The sequence below is a fragment of the Micromys minutus genome (genome assembly GCF_963924665.1).
Source record: "Micromys minutus genome assembly, chromosome: 6".
Taxonomy (NCBI): domain Eukaryota; kingdom Metazoa; phylum Chordata; class Mammalia; order Rodentia; family Muridae; genus Micromys; species Micromys minutus.
Genome location: NC_137975.1, coordinates 35,938,802 through 35,961,960, shown reverse-complemented (window position 1 = coordinate 35,961,960; position 23,159 = coordinate 35,938,802).

Here is a 23,159-nt window from a genome sequence, read left to right as displayed (position 1 = left end):
CATCCATTAGATATTCCTCAGCTGAGAATTCATTGTTTAGCTCTGTACCCATTTTTAATAGGATTTTTTGACTTTCTGAAGTCTTACTTCTTGAGTTCTTTGTATGTATTGTATATTATCCCTCTATCTGATGTAGGACTGGTAAAGAGATTTTCTAAATTTGTTGGTTTCTGTTTTGTCCTTTTGACAGTGTCCTTTACCTTACAAAAGCTTTGCAATTTCCTGAGGTCCTAGTTTTTAGATTCTTGATCTTAGAGCATAAGCCATTTGTGTTGATTTCAGGAAAATTTCCCTTGTGCCTATGTGTTCAAGACTCTCTCCATTTTCTCTTCTGCTAGGTTCAGTGTACGAGGGTTTATTTGGAGGTCATTGATCCACTTGGACTTGAGCTATGTACAAGGAGAAAAGAAAGAATGAATTTGCATTCCTCTGCATGCTGACTGCTCCCAGGCATATACCCAAAAAAGCCCCAACATCTAACAAAGACACATGTTCTACCATATTCATAGCAGCCTTATTTATAATAAACAGAAGCTGAAAAGAACCCAGATGTTTTTCAAGAGAAGAGTAGATATAGAAATTGTGGTACATTTACTCAATGGAGTACAACTCAGCTATTAAAAACAATGAATTCATGAAATTCCTAGGCCAATGGATAGAACTTAAAGCTATCATCCTGAGTGAGGTAACCTAGTCACAAAAAACCACTCATGGTATGTACTCACTTATAAACAGAAACTAATAAAAAAAACTTGGAATGCCCAAGAACCAATTCACAGATCATATGAACCTCAAAAAAGGAAGGCCAGAAGGTAGATGTCTCAGTCCTTCTTAGAAGAGAGAACAAAACACTCATGGGAGGAAATAAAGGGACAAATAGAGGAACAGGGATTGGAGAAATGGTCATCCAGAGACTGTCTTACATGGGATCCAATCTACATGCAGCCTCTAAACCCATGCACTTTTGCTGATGCCAAGTAGTGCTTTTTCTCAGGGACCTCATAGATTTCTCCTTAGAGGATCTACCAGAACAGTACTGATACAAAAGAGGATATTTGAAGCTAACCATCAGACTGAATATGAATACCTTAATAAAGGAGCTAGAGAAAGGATGGAAGGAGCTGAAAGGTTCTCTAACTCATGTGAAAATCAAAATTATCAGCTAATCAAACCCACCATAGCTCCCAGAGACTAAAACACAAACCAATGAGTTCACTTGAGTTCACATATCTCTGGGTGCATATGCAGCAGAAGATAGCATTCTGTGGTATCAATGGGAGCAGAGGCCTTTGGTCCAGTGGAGGCTTGTTTTCCCAGTAGAGGGGAATGCCAAGGTGCTGAGGTGGGACATGGTGGGTGAGAGAGGGAGCACCTTCATGGAGGTTTTGGGGGAGAGATGAGGGATGTAATTGGGAGAAATTGAATAACATCTGAAATATAAATACAGAGAATATCCAATAAAAATCAGAAATAAACAAGATATTTCAAGGCAAACACAAATTTAAAAATTTTCAATCCACAAATCCAACCCTACAAAAAACACTAGAAACACAAAAATTAATCCAAGTATGATAACTAGATTCAAGAAAACACAGAAAATGAGTAATTCCATATAAACAAAAACAAGGAAAAACATACAAATTCACACACACACACACACACACACACACACACACACACACACACATGCACACACATTAGCACCACCAATATTAAAATAATAGGAAATAGCAATAACTGGAAACTAATATTTCTCAAGATTAATCATTAATGGACTCAATTCCCCAAAAATGAGACAGGCTGACAGATGGATTACAAAACATATTTTATCATTTTGTAGGAAACAGGAAAAAATACTTAAGCAATGAACACAGAAATTACCTGAGAGTAAAGTCCTGGAAAAGTGTTTTCCATGCAATGGATTCAAGAAACATGCTGGAGAAGCCTTTGTAATATCAAATGAAATAGAATTTCAAACAAAATTAATATAGAAGATAGGGTCAGAAGTTCTCTTTCTTTGTTGGGTCTTTTGTGGTTTAGGTATGAGCATAACTGTGGTTTCATAGAATGAATCAGGTAATGTTCCTTTTGTTTCTACTTTGTGAAATAGTTTTAATAGTATTGCTATTAAGTCTTCTTTTAAGACCTAATAAAATTCTGTGATAAATTCATCAGGCTTTCATTCCTTGGGAGACTTTGATGATTGCTTCTATTTCTTTTGAGGACAGTTTACATAGTTTATCTGATCCTGATTTAACTTTCATACCTAGCATCTGTCTAGATTATTGTCCATTTCATCCAGATTTTTCTATTTTGTTGATTATAAGTTTTTGGAGTAGGATTTGATGTTTTTTTCTTGAATGTCCTCTGTTTCTGTTGTTATATCTCCGTTTTACCATCTGAGTTTGTTAATTTGAATACTGTCCCTGTGTCCTCTGCTTAGTTTGGCTACAGGTTTGTCTATCTGGTTGAATTTTTTTCCAAAGAACTAGCTCCTGATTTTATTGATTTTTTTTGTGTAATTATTTTTATTTCTACTTGGTAGGTTTTGTCCATGCATCTGATTATTTCCTGTCTTCTACTCACTTTGTGTGTATTTGACTCTTTGTTCTAGAGATTTCAGGTGTACTGTCAAGCTGTTAGTGAATGCTTTCTCCAGTTTCTTTTTGGAAGCACTCAGAGCTTTTAGATTTCTTCTTAGCACTGCTTTCATTGTGTCCCATAAGTTCAGGTATGTTGTGCCTTCATTTTCACAAACTCCCATATGAGCATCTATGCAAAATTATTCAATAAAATTCTCACAAACCAAATCCAAAAACACATCAAAAGGACCGTCCATCATGATCAAGTAGGTTTCATCCCAAAGATGCTGGGATGATTCAGTATTCAGAAATCTATCAATGTAATCCACTTTATAAGCCAACTCAAATAAAAACACTGCATGATCATCTCATTAGATGCTGAGAAAGCATTTGACAAAATTCAACACTGCTGCATTTTAAGTATTGGAAAGAGAAAAATTCAACGCCATTCCTAAACAGAGTAAAAACAATATTCAGCAAATTAAGAGCCCACATCAAACTAAACAGTGAGAAACTTGAAGCAATCCCACTGAATTGAGAAAACAGACAATGCTGCCCACTCTCTTCCTACCTATTTAATATAGTACTTGATTATACTAGCCAGAGGAATTAGACAGCAAAGAGAGGTTAAAGGGATCAAAAATGGAAAGGAAGAAGTCAAATTATCTCTATTTGCAGATGATATGATTATATACGTATGTGTCCCCTAAATTTATACCACGGAACCCTTAAACCTGATAAACAATTTCAGCAAAGTGGCTGGATGTAAACTTAACTGGAAAAAATCAATAGCCTTCCTCTACTCAAAGGATAAGAAGGCTGAAAAGGAAATTAAGGAAATGACACCCTTCACAATAGTTACAAACAATATAAAATGCCTTGGTGTGACTCCAACCAAGGAAGTGAAAGATCTGTATGAGAAAAACTTCAAGTGTCTGAAAACAGAAATCTAGGAAGATCTCAGAAGATGAGATTTTCCATGCTTATGCAATGGAAGGACTAATACATTAAAAATGACCATCTTGCCAAAAGCAATCTACAGGTCCAATGCAATCTCCATCAAAATTCTCACCCAATTCATTATAAAGTTGGAAAAAGCAATTTGCAATTTTTTTTGAAAAAATAAAAAGTAAAACACAGAATAGCAAATAAAATTGTAACAATAAAAGAAATGCTGGAGGACTCACCATCTCTGACCTCAAGGTGTATTGCAGAGCAATCATAATAAAAAAAAAAAAAAAAAAAAAAAAAAAAAAAAAAAAAAAAACTGTACTATATTGTTACAGAGACAGGAATGTGGATCAGTGCATTAAAATTGAAGACCCAGAAATGAACCCACATATCTATGGCCACTTCATCTTTGACAAAGTAGCTAAAATCATCCAAAACAAACAAACAAACAAACAAAAAAACCCAGCATTTTCAACAAACATGACTGGTTCAACTGTTCAACTGGATGTCAGCATGTAGGAGAATGCAAATTGATTAATTCTCATCACCTTGTACAAAACTCAAGTTCAAGTAGACCAAGGACCTCCAGATAAAACCCAATACTCAGAAACTTGTAGAAAAGAAAATGGGGAATTGCCTTGAATACATAGTCACAGGTGGAAATTTCCTGAACAGAACATCAATGGCTTATATTCAAAGATCAAAATTGACAAAGGGGACCTCATAAAATTGCAAAGCTTTTGTAAGGCAAAGAATATTTTCAATTGGACAAAATAGCAACCAACAGATTGTGAAAATTCTTTATCAATCCTACATCTGATAGAGGGCTTATATTTAATATATACTAAAACCCAAGAAGTTAGACCAAAGAGAACCAAATCACACTATTAAAAAATAGGGACAGTGCTAAACAGAGAATTCTCAATTGAAGAATATTGAATGGCTCAGAAAAACCTAAATAAATGTTTACCATCCTTAGTCATCAGGAAAATGCAAATCAAGTCAACCCTGAGATTTCACCTCACACTAATCAGAATGGCTAATATCAAAAACTGAGGTGAAAGCCGATATTGGTGAGGATGTGAAGAAAGAAAAGCATTGTTCCATAGTTGGTGAAATTTCATGCTGGTACTACCACTCTGGAAATTAGCCTGGTGGTTCCTCAAAAAATTGGCCATAGTTCTGTCTGAGAACATAGCTATACCACTCCTGAGCATACACCCAAAAGATGCACCAACACATAACAGAGACACTGTGCTCCACTATGTTCATAGCGGCCTTGTTTGTAATAGTCAGAAGCTGAAAAGAACCTAGTTGTCCTTCAGCAGAGGAATGGATGCAGAAAATGTGGTACATTTACACAATGGAGTACTACTCAGCTATTAAAACCAATGATGTTAGAAATTAATAAGCAAATGGATGGAACTAGACAGTATCATCCTGAGTAACCCAATCACAAAAATCACTCATGGTTCTTACTGACAATTGGATAATAACCCAAAAGCTCAAATTACCTAAGATACAATGCATGAACCACGTGAAGTTCAAGAATTTGGAAGAACAAAGAGGGGGTGCTTCATTCCTTCTTAAAAGGCAGGTGGGAGACAAATTATACGGAGGATAAAATACAGAGACAAATTTTGGAGCAGAGACTGAAGAACCTGCCATCCAGGGACTGCATGAATCCATCCCATATACTGTCACCAAACCCAAACAGTATTGTGGATGACAAGGTGTGCATGTGGCCATGTGTCTTCTGAGAGGATCTGCAAAAGCATGAGAAATGCCTAGTTGGATGCACTCAACCCACCATTAGACAGAGAATTGAATCCCCACTGGAGGAGTTAGAAAAAATGAAAACAAAACAACAACAACAAACCCAACAAGGAGCTGAAGGGATTTGCAACCCCACAGAATGAACAACAATATCAACCAACCAGAACCCCAGAGCTTCCAGAGACTAAACCACTGACCAAAGAATACATATGGTACTCATGGTTGCAAAAACATATGTAGGAAAAAAATGTCCTGATTAGGCATCAAGGAGAGGACATGTCCTTGTCCCTGTGAAAGCTCATTATACCAGGGTAGGGGAATACCAGGACTGGATATGGGAGAAAGTGTGTTGGTGTTTCCCAGAAACATACCTGTTCAATTATGATAATAGAAGCTTTATTTGTAATAGCCTGAAACTGAGAGGTCCTTCAAATGAAATGTGGAAAAAAAGACAATGAGGTACATCTCTACAACAAAATAGTATTCATCTATGATAAACAACAACATTAGACATTATGAATTTTGAAGGCAAACGGGTATATCTCAGGAATACTTTCAAGGACCAGCCTCTGTGGGTGGGGGGGGGTTGAACTTCATGAAATTGGAGTTTCAGGCAATGATGCAGAGGAAGGTGGTATGTGACTCATTGCTGTTCTGAAGGTGCACTTAGAGAAAGCTTCTCTCTCTCTCTCTCTCTCTCTCTCTCTCTCTCTCTCTCTCTCTCTCACTCATCTCTCTCTCTCTCTCTCTCTCTCTCTCTCTCTCTCTCTCTCTCTCTCTTTCTCTCTCTCTCTCTCTCTCTCTGGTTTTCTGATCCTCAGAGTTCACCTTTGTTTTTTATTGGTTATACCCTTCTTTGTGACACAATAATACACAATCAAAAGCCTTTTCATTATTATCCTCAAGCCTATGTTTTGTATGTAAAACCCCATGTAACTATGCCATGACAAAGCACAACTCACAGGCAAAATCCCAGTCCAGTCTCTGTTAATGTGAGTTATACAGTAACATTTAACTCTCAAAAATCTTTTTAAATCATAACTCATTTGGTCATCTACTTGTGATTCTAGCACTAATACAAAAAAATTGGTGCTTGTTTTAAATTTGCAAAATCTCTTTATTAAGCTCATTCAAATACCTATGTGTCTAATACTTGTCACACTCTTTTCCATATGCAATATTATTTCTACTTTCAGCTTTCACCAGGGCTCCTTCATGAGCCTGAATCCTCTCTCATTGAAGTTGCACTCTAATTTCATTAGGCAAACAGTGCAATGGGGTCAGATCAGTATGTTCCAGTCTTTTCAGGAAAGTCATTCATTGATCCAATGACCCTATCACAAGGTCCAAACTCTATTTTCTATCCTTTATCATTTTTTTATTATACATATATCTTCCAGTTTTCCCTATAATATTTTTGGGCCAGACTTTCTATTGCTAGAAGCCTCCCCTTGTGGGGGCTTTCACCTTTTTTTTTTTTCCTACAGATATCTTTGTCCTTATTGACCAAGATCTAATGTTCCCTTTTTTTCCCCTTGGTGTCTTAGTCAGGGTTTGTATTCTTGCACAAAACATGACCAAGAAGCAAGTTGAAGAGGAAATGGTTTATGCAGCTTACACTTCCACATTGCTGTTCATCAAAGGAAGTCAGGACTGGAACTCAGCCAGGTCAGAAAGCTGAAGCTGATGCAGATGCAGAGGCCACAGAGAGACTTTACTTATTGGCTTGCTTCCCCTGGCTTGCTCAGCTTTCTTATAGAATCCAGGTCTACCAGCCCAGGGATGACACCACCACAATGAGCCCTTCCCTCCCCTTAATCACTAGTTAAGAAAATGCCTTACACATAAATCGTATGGAGACATTTCCTCAACTGAGGCTTCTTTCTCTGTGATAACTCTATCTTGTGTCAAACTGAGAAAAACAAACAAACAAAAAAACCAAAAAAACAAACAAAAACAAAAACAAATAAAAAGCCGGTGCACTTAGGGTCTTCAGTTCTCTTAATTACTAAAACCTGAAGTTTCTCAAAAAACATTTACTGCTTCAAATAATTCAGTACAGCTTGATTATCATTAAGTTTCTAAAATTTCCCAGACAACTATTAATGTAGTCAGCTTCCACATCCAGAATGCCTTTTTCTGTTTTCCTTAGGTTGACTGCTTGAATAGCCAGAGCAAGGGTGGTATGTTCCTAATAGACATCAAAGTAATTTGCTTCTCTAGTAAGATCCTCAATCTCTCTCCTAGACATTTTTACATAATTTGTACTTTAGGACAAATACTGTATAGAAAAAGTCAAACCATTCAAGCATACAGAAAGAACAACATATCCTGTATACTAAAAGGCATTATTCGGTTTAAAGGTGCTCTGAAACTGTATCATGTAGGGGTGTTTGCAACCATGTCACACATGACACCATAGCATCCTGAGTGAGGTAACTCAGTCTCAGAATGACATGCATGGTATTTATATATGAACGGTACTCATTTATAAGTGAATTTTAGCCATAAAAATAATATTCCCATGCTATAATCCACTGACCCAAAGAAACTAAACAAGAAGGAAAGCACAAGTATGTATGTTAAATCTCAATTAGAAAGGGTAATAATATAGTCACAAGAGGTAAATGGAGGGAGGGAATTGGGTGGGAGACAAAATGGGGAGGGGGAGGGGATAGCAGCATTAGGGGTAGAAAGGGACTGGAAAAATGGCCAGATGGCCATGAAAATGAATAAAAATCTGCCACTGACAGTGATGAGATGATAGTTGGTGTCTCTAGGAAGAGACAAAGACTTGGGATAAGTGAGGTGCCAGAGAATTAATGTGCTGTCCTTAGCTGTGACTTACAGCATTGGGGATATAGAAGCTGAAGAGGCCACCTCCTTTCTGTAGCCAGGAAGGAACCCCAATAGAGCAATAGGGACACCAACTAAAAAAAATAAGAGAAATTACATATGAAAATATATGCAATAAGTAGAAATGACAAATATATATATATATATATATGATTAGACAAACATATATCAAGTCAAAATTCTAGATCAACACAGACAACAGTAACACAAATAGTCTGATACAACCACTCTACACAATGCAATTTAGAGAGAGAATAAAATGTAAATGTGTGATAATGTATCTTCAAAGCCCACGAAATATACCAGGGGGTCTGAAGAACGTCATTGCTTGAAGTCTTAACCTATATTCATTTTACATAGATTTGTGTAACTCTTCAACTCTACCAAAAACTCTTAGTACCTGTAGACAACTGGATTTGAATCACATCTTGTTTTTCTGTGAAATATATCTAACATGCCCATTTCTATAAAAACTTTAAATCTAGTCATTAGGTTTTTAAATCTTTGTTCAAATGCCCCTCTAGGTTTTATCTTGTGTGATTTCCTTACACATTTTGATTTGATATGCACTCTACAAAATACTTTAAGAAAATCCCATTGTAAGAAACATATTGTTGAATAGAACTGTCTAAAATTGTGGTAATGCCCTATCTCTGTGCTATTTGCTAGTGTGCACTAGTAACTGTTAACAAAAGGCAAATATACTGAAAAATGATGATTTTAAATTGAAATGTACTTTACGTTAAATAATCATTTTGGTTTCAGGGCTGCCATATTGGGCAGTGTTGAATTCTAGCCATTTAAATATGCAAAAATGTAAAAAAAAAATCAAATGTTTAGGGCTCATCTTCATATAATCAAACCAGCTTTCTCATATTATTCAGATTCCTATGTGATCCACCTGCAAATAATTTATTAATTTTGTGAAAATAAAGTTACTGCAAATTAAATGGATCTAGATTTAGAATGCTCCATCCAAAAAGCTACAATCACACATTGCTAACAAGTGACTGGATATTCTGTAAAGACCAGAAGGAAACATAAAACAATGTTTTTTTTTTAAAAAAAATATTACACATTTAGAGATATATTTCAGTAAAATCACGAATGATGTGCTACCAAATTTTAAATAGAAATATTATAATTTCCATAACAATGGAGTAAAACTAAAGACTGCTGACAGAAAAAAAAATGAAAATGATACATTTACAGGGGAATTTTAAAGTGCCTTTGCTTTTTTTAAAAAAAAAAAACAATTTTTTTTTTACAACCAAATGCTGTTTTCCCTCCTTTTAAGGAGGGACCAGAGTCTCTCCCCTGGACTGTCTCACCCCTTCCCCTCAGAAAGGGTGCTCCTACCCCACTTATTACTCTACCCTGGTACATCATGTCTCTACTAGATTAGGCACATCCTCTCCAAAGGTGAACAGACAAGGTATTCTTAAAATCTGACTTGTCTGTCTGCTTCATATGTGCCTGGGGTCTCCTTACAGCTCCTGTATATTCTTTTGTTGGTGATCAGACTCTAGGAAATCCCAGGGGTCCAGGTTTGTTGGCTCTGTCTTCCTGTGGACTTGCACTCATTCACCTGGGCCTATAGGCCTCTCTCCAATCATGGCAATGAAAGCTTGGCTTACAGAAAAACCCATGGTACTAATTGCTTTCATAAAGTAATCAGAGAGATCTCATACTAGCAATTTAGCAGCACACCTGAAAGCTCTAGAATAAAAAGAAGCAAACACACCCAAGAGGAGTAGATGACAGGAAGGAGTCAAACTCAGGGCTGAAATCAAGCAATTAGAAACAAAGAGAGCAATACAAAGAACAAACAAAACATAGTTAGACCAATCCTTAGGTAAACTAACAAAAAGAGACAGAGACAGTATGCAAATGAACAAAATCAGAAACAAAAAGGGAGACATGACAACTGAAAGTGAGGAAATTCAAAATATCATTCGGTCTTACTTAGAAAACCTGTACTCCACAAAACTGGAAAACATAAACAAAGCAGATGAATTTCTATACGGATGCTACATAGTAAAATATGTTTCTGTACCACCAATGTATTAATGACTGAAGTAAAGCCTATTCAAAATGGTGCTCAGTAGCTTTGTATCTTAAAATAGCAAATGGATCACATTCCCTTCACTATGCAAATAGGATAAATTCTGTGTTTTAGCTACCAGTCTTTTACTCACATTACACTAAAAATATGAACTGCTGAAATGCATACAGAATGTAAGAGACTCCTCGAGGTTCTGTTGTGGAAAGAAAACTGAACAAAAGCTTTTTGCAACACATAGCATCATTCACATACAACTCTAGACACTGCGGAATCTCTAGAGTAGAGTTCTTTCACTGTGAGCAGTGGTTAGGATTAACAGGGCCAAAGGAATCTTTTAAAGATGGATGCATTCATTAATTCATGGGAGTCTTTTTGTGAGTGCCTGTACGTGTATAAACTTTACCTTATGTAATTTATGACTTGGTACAATTCCTTGTTTATAGAGCTTAGCTTTGTGTGTGTGTGTGTGTGTGTGTGTGTGTGTGTGTGTGTGTGTGTGTGTGTGTGAGTGTGTGTGTGAGTGTGTGTGTGTGTAAAACAAAAAAGAATATAAAAAGTATTCAGGAAATTTATAATGTTTAATGTATATTATTTTAAATAGTTTTAAGTGAACAAGTAAATTTATCCCTATATTGTGTAGACATATAACATGTCTCTCTCTCTTTCTGTCCCCCCTCTTCTGTCTTTCTCTTTGTCTCTTTTTCTGTCTCTCTCTCTCTCTCTCTCTCTCTCTCTCTCTCTCTCTCTCTCTCTCTCTCTCTCTCACACACACACACACACACACACACACACATATATATATGTTTTGCATACATATTAGGAAATAAAACATTCCCAAGTTTTTCATGCTGCTTAGTTTAAGTATTTTTAAATATTTCTAGCAGAAAGTTTTAATTAACAGTGTCTATAAAAGCTCAATATATTTTTACCTCTTAGAATTCAATATATGCAAGTGTAGACACTAGATCAATAAACCACATCCTTAAGGGTAAGTCAGTTAATGGTAAGTAAAAGAAATCCATTCACCCAGTAAGCATTCTATCAAAAGGACGACAGGAATTGTCACTAAGACCGATAATGTAGCAACAAAGATTCAAATATAGACTTAGGGGAATTTTCCCCTAGGTTTGTTTTTGTTAGTAATGACATAAATAGAATGATTTTTTTTGTGATTATCAAGTACACATGGAACTTATACATAATTTAACAGTTTTCCTCCGGAAATGACTGCATACTAGAATAAAGTGGTGGAAAGATATGATCGCTTTAATCACAAATAGTATTTCAAGATTTTTATGGTAAAGATTTTTATAATGCAGTAGTATGCAAAGTGCCATAGCCACTTTATTTTGTTGAATAAACAAATCCAATTAAATGGTGGCTTTTGTACAGGGAAGCTGGTTAGAGAGGCCAATGCACAATATAAAATGTGCTGTGATGAGAAGTGCTTCACACAGATTATATAAAAGTGGGCGTGTCAAAATTTCCACATGAATTCTATTATTTCCTATCCCATGTTAAGTTATATATAATCAAAATTTAAATTTGTTTTTCCTAGTTCTCCCATAAACAATATGAGGGTAGATGATATATATGACAAAAAGGCAGAGAAATATCAGCCAATCAACATCCATAAGATTTTGCATTTTAGCAGCTGGAAATAAAACTGCAATGATTAGAGGCGTGAAGACATGTTGTGGTACTAAAATGAAATTAAGACATTTTTAGGTAAAAGGACAAAGCTGCAAGAATGTGCTTTTATTGAGCTTATGTGAGCCCAGAAATAAAAATATTGTCTGTTTTCCACAAATTTTGATTTTAGGTTTAAAGTTTTAAAATTTCTTGTTTAACCTGATGTGCCTATAGGGCCAGGGCCAGGAAGCTAGCAAGGAGATACTGCACAGCAGAAAAAGGATATATATATATATATATATATATATATATATATATATATATATATATATATATATATATATATATATATGAAATTTTAATCCATCAAAACAGCTTCCCTGGCAAGGAATCAAGGAATCATATCCAAAGACTACTAGGTCTGTATGATCTTGCTGGAATCACACATCTTTAAGCCCTCTGGCTAAAATACAGATCAGTCTTTAGTACACACCTTTAATACTTTGATCATTAAATTAGTTTGTAGAAGGAGACAATCATGTTTGAATGTGACATCAAATTGAGGGGAGACAAAGTGATAAACCAAAGGTGTGACAGAATGAGTCAGAGATAGGGCACACTCATTTCTCAGTAGAATGCAGAATAGCGAGAGGCAATTTAGGAGCAGCTCGAAGTCAGTGCAGGGAGTTGCGATTGTTTCAGTTCACTTTCAGAGTGAGTTTCACCAGGATAGTCTTGCACAGTTTGCAGAGGACAAGCTAGGCACAGGTGAAAGACAAAATCAACCAGAAACTAAGGAGCCAGATGTTTAAATTAATTTGCCAGAGTTAGTTTGTGGCATAGCATAGCAATTCAGTAAGAAGTTGTGAGAAGGCAGTTTGAATCAATCGGCTTGAAAAGGAGTTTACGGAATAAACAGCTGAGTTGAACCAGCCATACAGAGTTTAGAAACTGTTGGAAGGAATGTGCTTATTCAGCAGGAACCCTCAGAGACTACAGTTATATTTGGGGGGGGGGTGCTTTTCCATTCTCTTGTATATTGTATCCCAACCACAGGCTCCCTTTTCTCTTCTGTTCCAAGTCCCTCCTCCACCTCTCCTTTTCCCGAGATCCTCCCCTTCTCTATTTCTCTTCAGAAAGGAGCAGGCACTCCAGGGATGCCAAGCAAATATGACATAACAAATTACAGTAAGACTTCGCACAAATTTTCATATTGAGTCTCAGTGAGGCAACCCAGTAGGAAACAAAGTAGGAGTAAACTAATAGTGAGGCTATTGTTACTATTACTGCAGTCATGCTATGTGAATACAATGTCAAAGTCCATTCTAAACAATGCTGTTTTTATCCATAGGTCAGCATGACTAGCAACCTTGTCCAGGGAAGCTTCCACTTGAAGTGTGCAATGGTCTATGCCGATATACCTGTGCAGTAACAGCAATAAGTGATTCAGAATCATTTTCTGAACAGAATATTTATGTCTCCCCCCTATGCTCACAGGATATGTTGGAAAAAGGAAGAGAGAGAAAGAATCTGTGAGTTGAAGGATGGGAATGGGACTTCTGAAATCTTTCTTCTCTTGCACACCTGAGCTCAAGCACCTGTGATTGTGTATATAAGATTGCACAATACTTGGCCTATCCGCATTTGGAGTAGGATGGAAATGGGAGAGGAATGGGGCTGAGTATGTATGGGTCCTCTCCTCTGTACGTTGTTAGTTCCGGGTTCCTGTGAAGGCAGGCATCATATTTCTAGAAGTAGTGACATGTACATTGCCATGCTAAAGTAGATAACCTTCCCCATATGGTCACATAGGCAACACTAAGTGTGGTAGGACACAAAGAAAACCTTTGTCTAAAAGGAAGAGAACTCTGTTCAAAGATGTAGTCTGATGGAAAGGAAGTAAAGGAAGCCATTTTATAGTAATCACTAATACAGTGAATGAAAAGAACTTTTTCTGAATATGACAAGGAATGTCTACAGGGAAATGACTTTCAGTTGACATTGGTTTTGCATAACATTTGTTTTAGGTCTTAACTAATGGAGTAAATCTGAACTGTGGAATAGGGTCATGAACATGTGGAATAGCCCCTCTCTCCTGTTTCTGGTTAGCATGTTTATATCACAGAAGGAAGTCTGAATCACAGAAATGTCTGAATAAAAGCTGAGGGTAGAACAATTGTTGTATAAAACTCTTGACACTTTTACCAGTTGCATTACATGATAAATAAATGTACAGCGATCCTAAGGCAAAAGTATTAACTTCCACATGTTTGCATGCAGCAAGCCAAACAGGAAAATTAGGTAAATAAGGCAATTCATTTTCTATCATCAGGTATAAAGTATTTCAAGATAAATTTAGCAAGTTTAGGCCGGCTTTACAGAAAGATTTTATTTTTTCCTCATCAAAATTATTTTACATGGTAGATCACTTTTTATATAATTTAAAAATTCTATAGGAGTGGGAGACCTAGGCTGCGGGGGAGCAGAGGGATCTCTGCAGAGTGCACACGGAAAGGGCACCCCCTTCCCTGACCTGCCCTGTCCTCCCCGATCCAGTGACCGGGAACAGATCTTAGGAACTTCTGTTCCCACCCGGAGACGACTTCAGGACACAGAGCAGAGCCTGGCCCAACAGCCAGCTGGAAAGGCGGCTCATACAGGCTGAGCAACTGGTGAGTGGGAGACCTAGGCTGCGGGGGAGCAGAGGGATCTCTGCGGAGTGCACATGGAAAGGGCACCCCCTGCCCTGACCTGCCCTGTCCTCCCCATCCAGTGACCGGGAACAGATCTTAGGAACTTCTGTTCCCACCCGGAGACGACTTCAGGACGCAGAGCAGAGCCTGGCCCAACTGCCAGCCGGAAAGGTGGCTCGTACAGGCTGAGCAACTGGGACCGGGAACAGATCTTAGGAACTTCTGTTCCCACCCGGAGATGACTTCAGGACGCAGAGCGAAGCCTGGCCCAACCACCAGGCAGAAAGGCGGCTCGTACAGGCTGAGCAACTGTGACCAGAAACAGATCTTAGGAACTTCTGTTCCCAACCAGAGACGACTTCAGGACGCAGAGCAGAGCCTGAACCAACTGCCAGCCGGAAAGGCGGCTCGTACAGGCTGAGCAACTGGTGAGTGGGAGACCTAGGCTGCGGGGGAGCAGAGGGATCTCTGCGGAGTGCACACGGAAAGGGCACCCCCTGCCCTGACCTGCCCTGTCCTCCCCGATCCAATGACCGGGAACAGATCTTAGGAACTTCTGTTCCCAACCAGAGACGACTTCAAGACACAGAGCAGAGCCTGGCCCAACAGCCAGCCGGAAAGGCGGCTCGTACAGGCTGAACAACTGGGACCGGGAACAAATCTTAGGAACTTCTGTTCCTACCCGGAGACGACTTCAGGACACAGAGCGGAGCCTGGCCCACCTGCCAGCTGGAAAGGTGGCTCGGAGAGGCTGAGCATCTGTGACCAGGAACAGACCTTAGAAGCGTCTGTTCCCACCTGGAGGCGACTTCAGTACGCAGAGCTGAGCCTGGCCCAGCTGCCACCCGGAACCTGGGCTGCCGGGGAGTAGAGAGATCTCTGCGGAGTGCACACGGAAAGTGTACCAGGGACACAGACCAGATACAAGGGAAAGGCAAGAACATATCACTGACAACAAAATGGCAAGAGGAAAGAGAAAGAGTATATCCCAAGGAAACCAAGACAATCTAGCAACACCAGAACCCAGCTCTCCGATAGTAGCAAACATCGGAATTCCAAACACTCCGGAGAAAGAAGACACAGACCTGAAATCATGCCTCAAGATGCTGATAGAGTTACTTAAACAAGAAAGGGAGGAAAAGCAAAAAGATTCAGAAGCTTTTAAAGAAGAAACAAGAAAAACACTCAAAGAACTCAAAGAACGAGATGAAAACAGAACCAAAGAAATAAAGAAATGAAAGAGGGAAATTAAAACAGAAATTGACACAATAAAGAAAGCGCTAAAAGAGATAACCCTAGAGTCAGAACAGGAAAAAAAGAAATCAGGAGTCACAGAAGCAAGCATTTCCAACAGATTACAAGAGATCGAGGAGAGAATCTCGGGGGCAGAAGACAACATTGCAAACATAGACAAAACAGCCAGAGAAAATGCAAAAAACAAAAAGCTCCTAACCCAAAATGTCCAGGAAATACAAGAGACACAACGAGAAGACCGAACCTAAGGATAATAGGAATAGAAGAGGGAGAAGAGTATCAACTAAGAGGCACAGTAAATATCTTCAACAAAATCATAGAAGAAAACTTCCCTACCCTCAAGAATGAGATGACCAGGAGCATAAAAGAAGCCTTCAGAACTCCAAATAGGTTTGACCAGAAAAGAAATACTTCCCCACACATAATAGTAAAAACATCAAGTGCCCAAAGTAAAGAAAGAATACTAAAAGCAGTAAGGGAAAAAGGTCAGGTAACATATAAAGGCAGACCAATCAGACTCACACCCGATTTCTCAACAGAGACTATGAAAGCTAGAAGAGCCTGGACAGACATCTTGCACTCCTTAAGAGAGCACAAGTGCCAGCCCAAGCTACTATACCCAGCAAAACTATCAATCACCATCAATGGAGAGACAAAGATATTTCAAGACAAATCAAAATTCACACAATATCTGACCACAAACCCAGCACTACAACGAATTATAGGTGGAAAACCCAATACAAGGAGGAAAATACAGCCTAGTAAAAACAAGAAAACTCCTAAACAAGAAAACTAAAAGAAGAAAAAAACACAGACACAACTCAACCCAAAAAAGCAAAAATTGCAAGAAACAGAAACAATTATTCCTTGATATCTATTAACATAAATGGTCTCAACTCCCCAATAAAGAGACATAGACTATCAGACTGGATACATAAACAAAATCCAGCCTTTTGCTGCATACAGGAAACTCATCTCAGAGACAGAGACAGACACTATCTCAGAGTAAAAGGGAGGGAAAAAAACTTCCAAGCAAACAGCTCCAAGAAGCAAGCTGGAGTGGCTATTCTAATATCGAATAAAGTAAATTTCCAACCAAAAGTTATCAAAAAAGATAAAGAAGAACACTTTTTACTCATTACCGGGAAATCTGTCAGGAGGAACTCTCAATCCTTAACATATATGCTCCAAATAAAAAATCACCCACATTCATAAAAGAAACTCTACTAAAGCTCAAAAAATACATTTCACCCCACACAATAATAGTGGGAGACTTTAACACTCCACTCTCACCAATGGACAGATCAGGGAAACAGAAACTGAACAAGGACACTGCAAAACTAGCAGAGACTTTGAACCAACTAGAATTAATAGATATATACAGAACATACTATCCTAAAGTAAAAGAATACACCTTCTTCTCACCACCCCATGGCACCTTCTCGAAAATTGACCACATAATTGGACACAGAACGAGCCTTCATCTATATAAGAAGATTGAAATACTCCCATGCATCCTCTCAGATCACCATGGTCTACGGCTGATCTTTAACAACAACAAAGACAACAAAATGCCCACATACACATGGAAACTAAACAACGCTCTGTTAAAGGATAGCAGGGTCAAAGAAGAAATAAATAAAGAAATTAAGGACTTTTTAGAATTCAACGAAAATGATAACACAACATACCCAAACCTATGGGATGCAATGAAAGCAGTATTGAGAGGAAAACTCATAGCCCTAAGTGTTTCCAAGAAGAAACTGGAGAGAGCTCACATCAGCAACCTGACAATACAGCTAAAAGCCCTAGAACAAAAGGAAGCAGATATACCCAAAAAGAGTAGACGGCAAGAAATAATCAAAATTAGGGCAGAAATAGACCAAATAGAAACAAAAAAAACCATTGAAAAAATCAACAAAACAAAGAGTTGGTTCTTTGAGAAAACCAACAAGGTTGATAAACCCCTAGCAAGACTAACTAAAGGGAAAAGAGAGAGTATCCAAATTAACAAAATCAGAAAGGAAAGTGGTGACATAACAACTGAAACTAAGGAAATTCAAGAAATCATCAGATCCTACTACAAAAACTTATACTCCACAAAATTGGAAAATCTGGAGGAAATGGACGAATTCCTAGACAGATACAAGGTCCCAAAGTTTAACCAGGACCAAGTAAACCATCTAAATAACCCTATAACACCTAAAGAAATAGAAGAAGTCATCAAAAGCCTCCCAACCAAAAAAAGCCCAGGTCCAGACGGGTTCAGTGCAGAATTTTATCAGACATTTATTGGGGATATAACACCAATATTTGCCAAACTATTCCAAAAGATAGAACCAGATGGAATATTACCCAACTCATTTTTTGAGGCTACAATAACCCTCGTACCTAAGCCACACAAAGACCCTACAAGGAAAGAGAACTTCAGACCAATCTCACTTATGAACATTGATGCAAAAATACTCAACAAAATCCTTGCAAACCGAATCCAAGAACACATCAAAACCATCATTAATCATGACCAAGTAGGCTTCATTCCTGGGATGCAGGGATGGTTTAACATAAGGAAATCCATCAATGTAATCCACCATATAAACAAACTTAAAGACCAAAATCACATGGTCATCTCAGTAGATGCTGAGAAAGCATTCGACAAAATCCAACACCCCTTCATGTTAAAAGTCCTGGAAAGAACAGGAATCCAAGGCCCATATTTAAACATAATAAAAGCAATATACATTAAACCAACAGCCAACATCAAACTTAATGGCTGGCGAGAAACTTGAAGCAATCCCACTAAAATCAGGGACTCAACAAGGCTGCCCACTCTCTCCCTATCTATTCAACATAGTACTGGAAGTCCTGGCTGGAGCAATTAGACAGCAAAAGGAGATCAAGAAGATACAAATCGGAAAGGAAGAGATAAAAACATCACTCTTTGCTGATGACATGATAGTGTACTTGAATGACCCCAAAAATTCCACCAGAGAACTCCTACAGCTGATAAACAAGTTCAGCAAAGTGGCCGGATACAAAATTAACTCAAACAAATCAGTAGCCTTCCTATACTCAAAGGACAAACATGTGGAGAAAGAAATTAGGGAAAAGGTACCCTTCACAATCGTTACAAAAACTATGAAATACCTTGGTGTGACTCTAACTAAGGAAGTGAAGGACCTGTATGACAAGAACTTCAAACCTCTAAAGAAAGAAATTGAGGAGGATCTCAGAAAATGGAAAGATCTCCCATGCTCATGGATTGGAAAGATCAACATCTTAAAAATGGCCATCCTACCAAAAACAATCTACAGATTCAATGCAATCCCCATCAAAATTCCAACCCATTTCTTCATGGAATTGGAAAGATCAATGTGCAATTTCATATGGAATAACAAAAGACCTAGAATAGCGAAATCCATCCTCAACAACAAAAAAAACATCTGCGGGAATCAATATCCCTGACCTCAAGCTATATTACAAGGCAATTGTGCTGAAAACTGCATGGTACTGGTACAGAAATAGGCAAGTGGATCAAAGGAATAGAATAGAAGATCCAGAAATGTGCCCTCATGTGTATGGTCACCTGATTTTTGAAAAAGGAGCAGTAAACATTCAATGGAAAAAGGACAACCTATTCAACAAATGGTGCTGGTCCAACTGGCACTCAACATGCAAAAGAATGAAAATAGACCCGTTCTTATTTCCTTGTACAAAGCTCAAGTGTAAGTGGATTAAAGATCTCCACATTAAACCAGATACACTGGAACTATTAGATGAGAAAGTAGGGAAAACCTTAGAACACATAGGCACAGGAGAAAATTTCCTGAACAAAACACCAATGGCTCAAGCTCTAAGGTCAAAGATTAGCAAATGGGACTTAATGAGATTGCAAAGTTTCTGTAAGGCTAAGGACATCGTCAAGAAAACAAAACGGCAACCAACAGAATGGGAAAAGATCTTTACCAACACCACATCAGATAGAGGCCTAATATCCAAGGTGTACAAGGAACTCAAAATGCTAGACACCAGAGAATCAAATAACCCTATTAAAAAATGGGGTACAGAGCTAAACAAATCATTTTCAGTTGAGGAACACCGAATGGCCGAAAAACATCTGAGGAAGTGCTCAACTTCCTTAGCCATCAGGGAAATGCAAATCAAAACAACCCTAAGATTCCACCTCACACCAGTCAGATTGGCCAAGATCCAAAACTCAGATGACAGCAGATGCTGGCGAGGCTGCGGAGAAAGAGGAACACTTCTCCACTGTTGGTGGGGTTGCAAGCTAATACAACCACTCTGGAAATCTGTCTGGTGATACCTTAGAAAATTGGATATAGTACTACCTGAAGACCCAGCTATTCCACTTCTGGGCATATACCCCAGAGACACTTTAATACACAACAAAGATATATGCACCAGAATGTTCATAGCGGCTCTATTTATAATAGCCAGAAGCTGGAAGGAACCCAGATGTCCTTCAGAATACGAATGGATACAAAAATTGTGGTACATATACACAATGGAATACTACTCAGCCACCAGAAACAATGACTTAACCAAATTCTTAAGAAAATGGCTGCATCTAGAGAAGATCATCCTGAGTGAGATAACCCAGTCACAAAAGAACAGACATAATATGCAGTCACTGATAGTGGGATGCTAACCCCAGAGGCTTGCACTCCCCCAGAAACAACTCACAGACTGTATGAAGTCCAAGAAATAAAGAAAACAAAAAATATACATATATTCACAAAACAAGAAGACCTTGACTATTTCCATGTTGCGTTTTGTTTTGCATGTACTTTATGCTTATTGCAACTAGTACGTTTTCAATGCATACTGTCAAGCCCTTGAAAAAAATCAAGTACTGACTAAAAAACATATTCACATGGTTTTATGTAAAATTTATTTTAATGTCTGAAAAAACAGTACTGACAAAAATGTATAATTTTAAGCAAAAAGTGTTTAAAATCTTTACATTTATTTTTGTTTTGCAAAATAAAGCCGTTTAAAAAAATTCTATACATTGACTTTATTATAAGACTAATTTACAGTTTACAATTTGAAGTATGAGCACCATGCAGATTTTTAATAACCATTGAATGATTTCTGCTAGGTGTCTTACACTACTTACATAATTTCTAACGCAACCTAATAGATAATTTTAGTTAATTGATTGTTTTGAACACGTAGAGAAACAAAATATGTAGCAATTTACGGTTCTGTGAATTCAGAGACTGAACTGTAATATTTCTATTCTGTACATTTATTGATTCATATTTATAATTTTTCAGTCATAACTTTTTAGTACTGGAAATATTACAGAACAAAATTTTGGAAGTTTTCTAAGATGCAAAGTAATGTTTTGAGTAACAAAATTCATGAAATTTTCTAGAAAATTTCAAATATCAAGTCAGCCTCCTGCTGATAGGCCATTATCCCACTACAGAAAGTATATACTTTTATGACATACATGAAAATAATTTGACAAGAAGTCTTATAAGATATTGAGATTTTATTTTTAGTCCTTAAATTTAATATTACATTTTAAAGTATTTACTTGAGCTAAACATATGAGACTTTATATGGGAAATGTAAAATAAATAATTTACAAATCATCTGTACATCGTGTTCTCTTAATAGCCTACAATTTGATAGAAGGGCTTTTGGAAGTTTGTGCATTATTCCTTCACTCTTCCTTCCTTTCTTCCTTCCTCCCTTCTGTCCTTCCTTCATTCTGTCCTTCCTTTCTTCCTTTTTTCCTATCTTTCTTTGTTTTTTTCCTCCTTCATTTTTGTTTCTTTCATTATTTATTTCAAGTTTCAGTTTTATAATAACTGTGTGCTTTGTTTATTAACTCCCGCTTTTGATAATCTTATATCCTTAAAAATGGTATTATACAGAATACATATTTAGTCAGTTTTACTTATTTTATCCCGCTCCTAATGGCGTTTGAGTCTTAGACACCCGTTACTCATCAAGTTGCTAATGCAAGGAAGGAGCTTGTAGAAAAATCAATACCATTACTATGTGCTTCATCAATTCTAACGTAGGTCATTCTTCTCCTCTTGGCACTGGTTCAAGAAAGTAAACTGAAAGCTTGCATTTATCAAATGTAATAATTTCCCCTTCTTCAGGTTATGCTCTTATGAACAGGTGAAAATACATTAACTTACTGACCTAGTGTGTTTGAGAAGTTCTTGATTTAACATCACATGTTGAATACTATTGTGACTATTATTCTAAAAAATTAACTTTAATTTTTTTTTACATTTCCGGCATGATCCCTTTCCCAGTCTGCTCTCCAACAGTTTGTCCCATTTTGTTTCCCCCCATCTTCAGGAGCATGTCTCCACAGCCCTACCTCACCAGGCTTTGCCACTTCCTGGAGCCTCAATTTTCTTGAAGGTTAGGTGTGTCTTCTCTCACTTAGGCCAGACCAGGCTGTCTTCTGTCAGTGTCGAGAGACTCTGACCAGCTACAGTATGCTGCCTAGTTGGTAAGTCAGTGTCTGAGAGATCTTTGGGGTCCAGTTTACTTTAGACTACTTGTCTTACTATGTGGTTGTTCTCCTCAGCTTGTTCCGGCTTTTCCATTATTCAATCGGGGGGGGTGTCCAAACTTTAGTCCATTGGTTGAGGATAAGTATCTGCATCTGACTTGTTCAGCTGCCTGTTGGGCCTCTTGAAGGGCAGCCATGATAGACTCCTGTCTGTAAGCACACAATAGCATCAATAGTGTTAGGTCTTGAAACCTCCTTTTGAGATGGATGCCAATTTGGTCTGATCAGTGGACATCATTTCCCCCAGTCTCTTCTTCATTTTTGTTCCTTTACTTCTTTTATAAAGAACAATTCTGGGTCAGAATTGTTTACTGTGGGATGGTAACATCATCCCTCCACTTGATGTCCTGTCTTTCTACTGGAGGTGCACTCTGCCAGTTTCCTATCTGCACTGTTGACATTTCATTTAAGGTACAACCTCCCAGCACTGAATCATAAGTCTCTCACCTCCCAGGTTTGAGGGTGTCCCAACCTCTTAACTGTGAATGATGTCTCTATGATTTTTGCTGGGCCTCAGGGCTTCAATTAAGTTTACCACCCCCCAATCCTTGTCCCCTCTGTCCCCCAGGTCTTTCTCCTTCTGTGTCCATGATTGCCTTCTTAACCGTCCCACCAGATATTGAGCCATCCGCACTTAGGCCAGACTGCTTGTTAGCCTTCTTGATTTCTTTGGATTGTATCTTGGGTATTCATTAAATTTTGGCCAATATCCACTTAATAATTAGTACATGAATATCCTTTTGTATTTGAGGTACTTTAAGACATCTTTCTTTCTTTTTTCC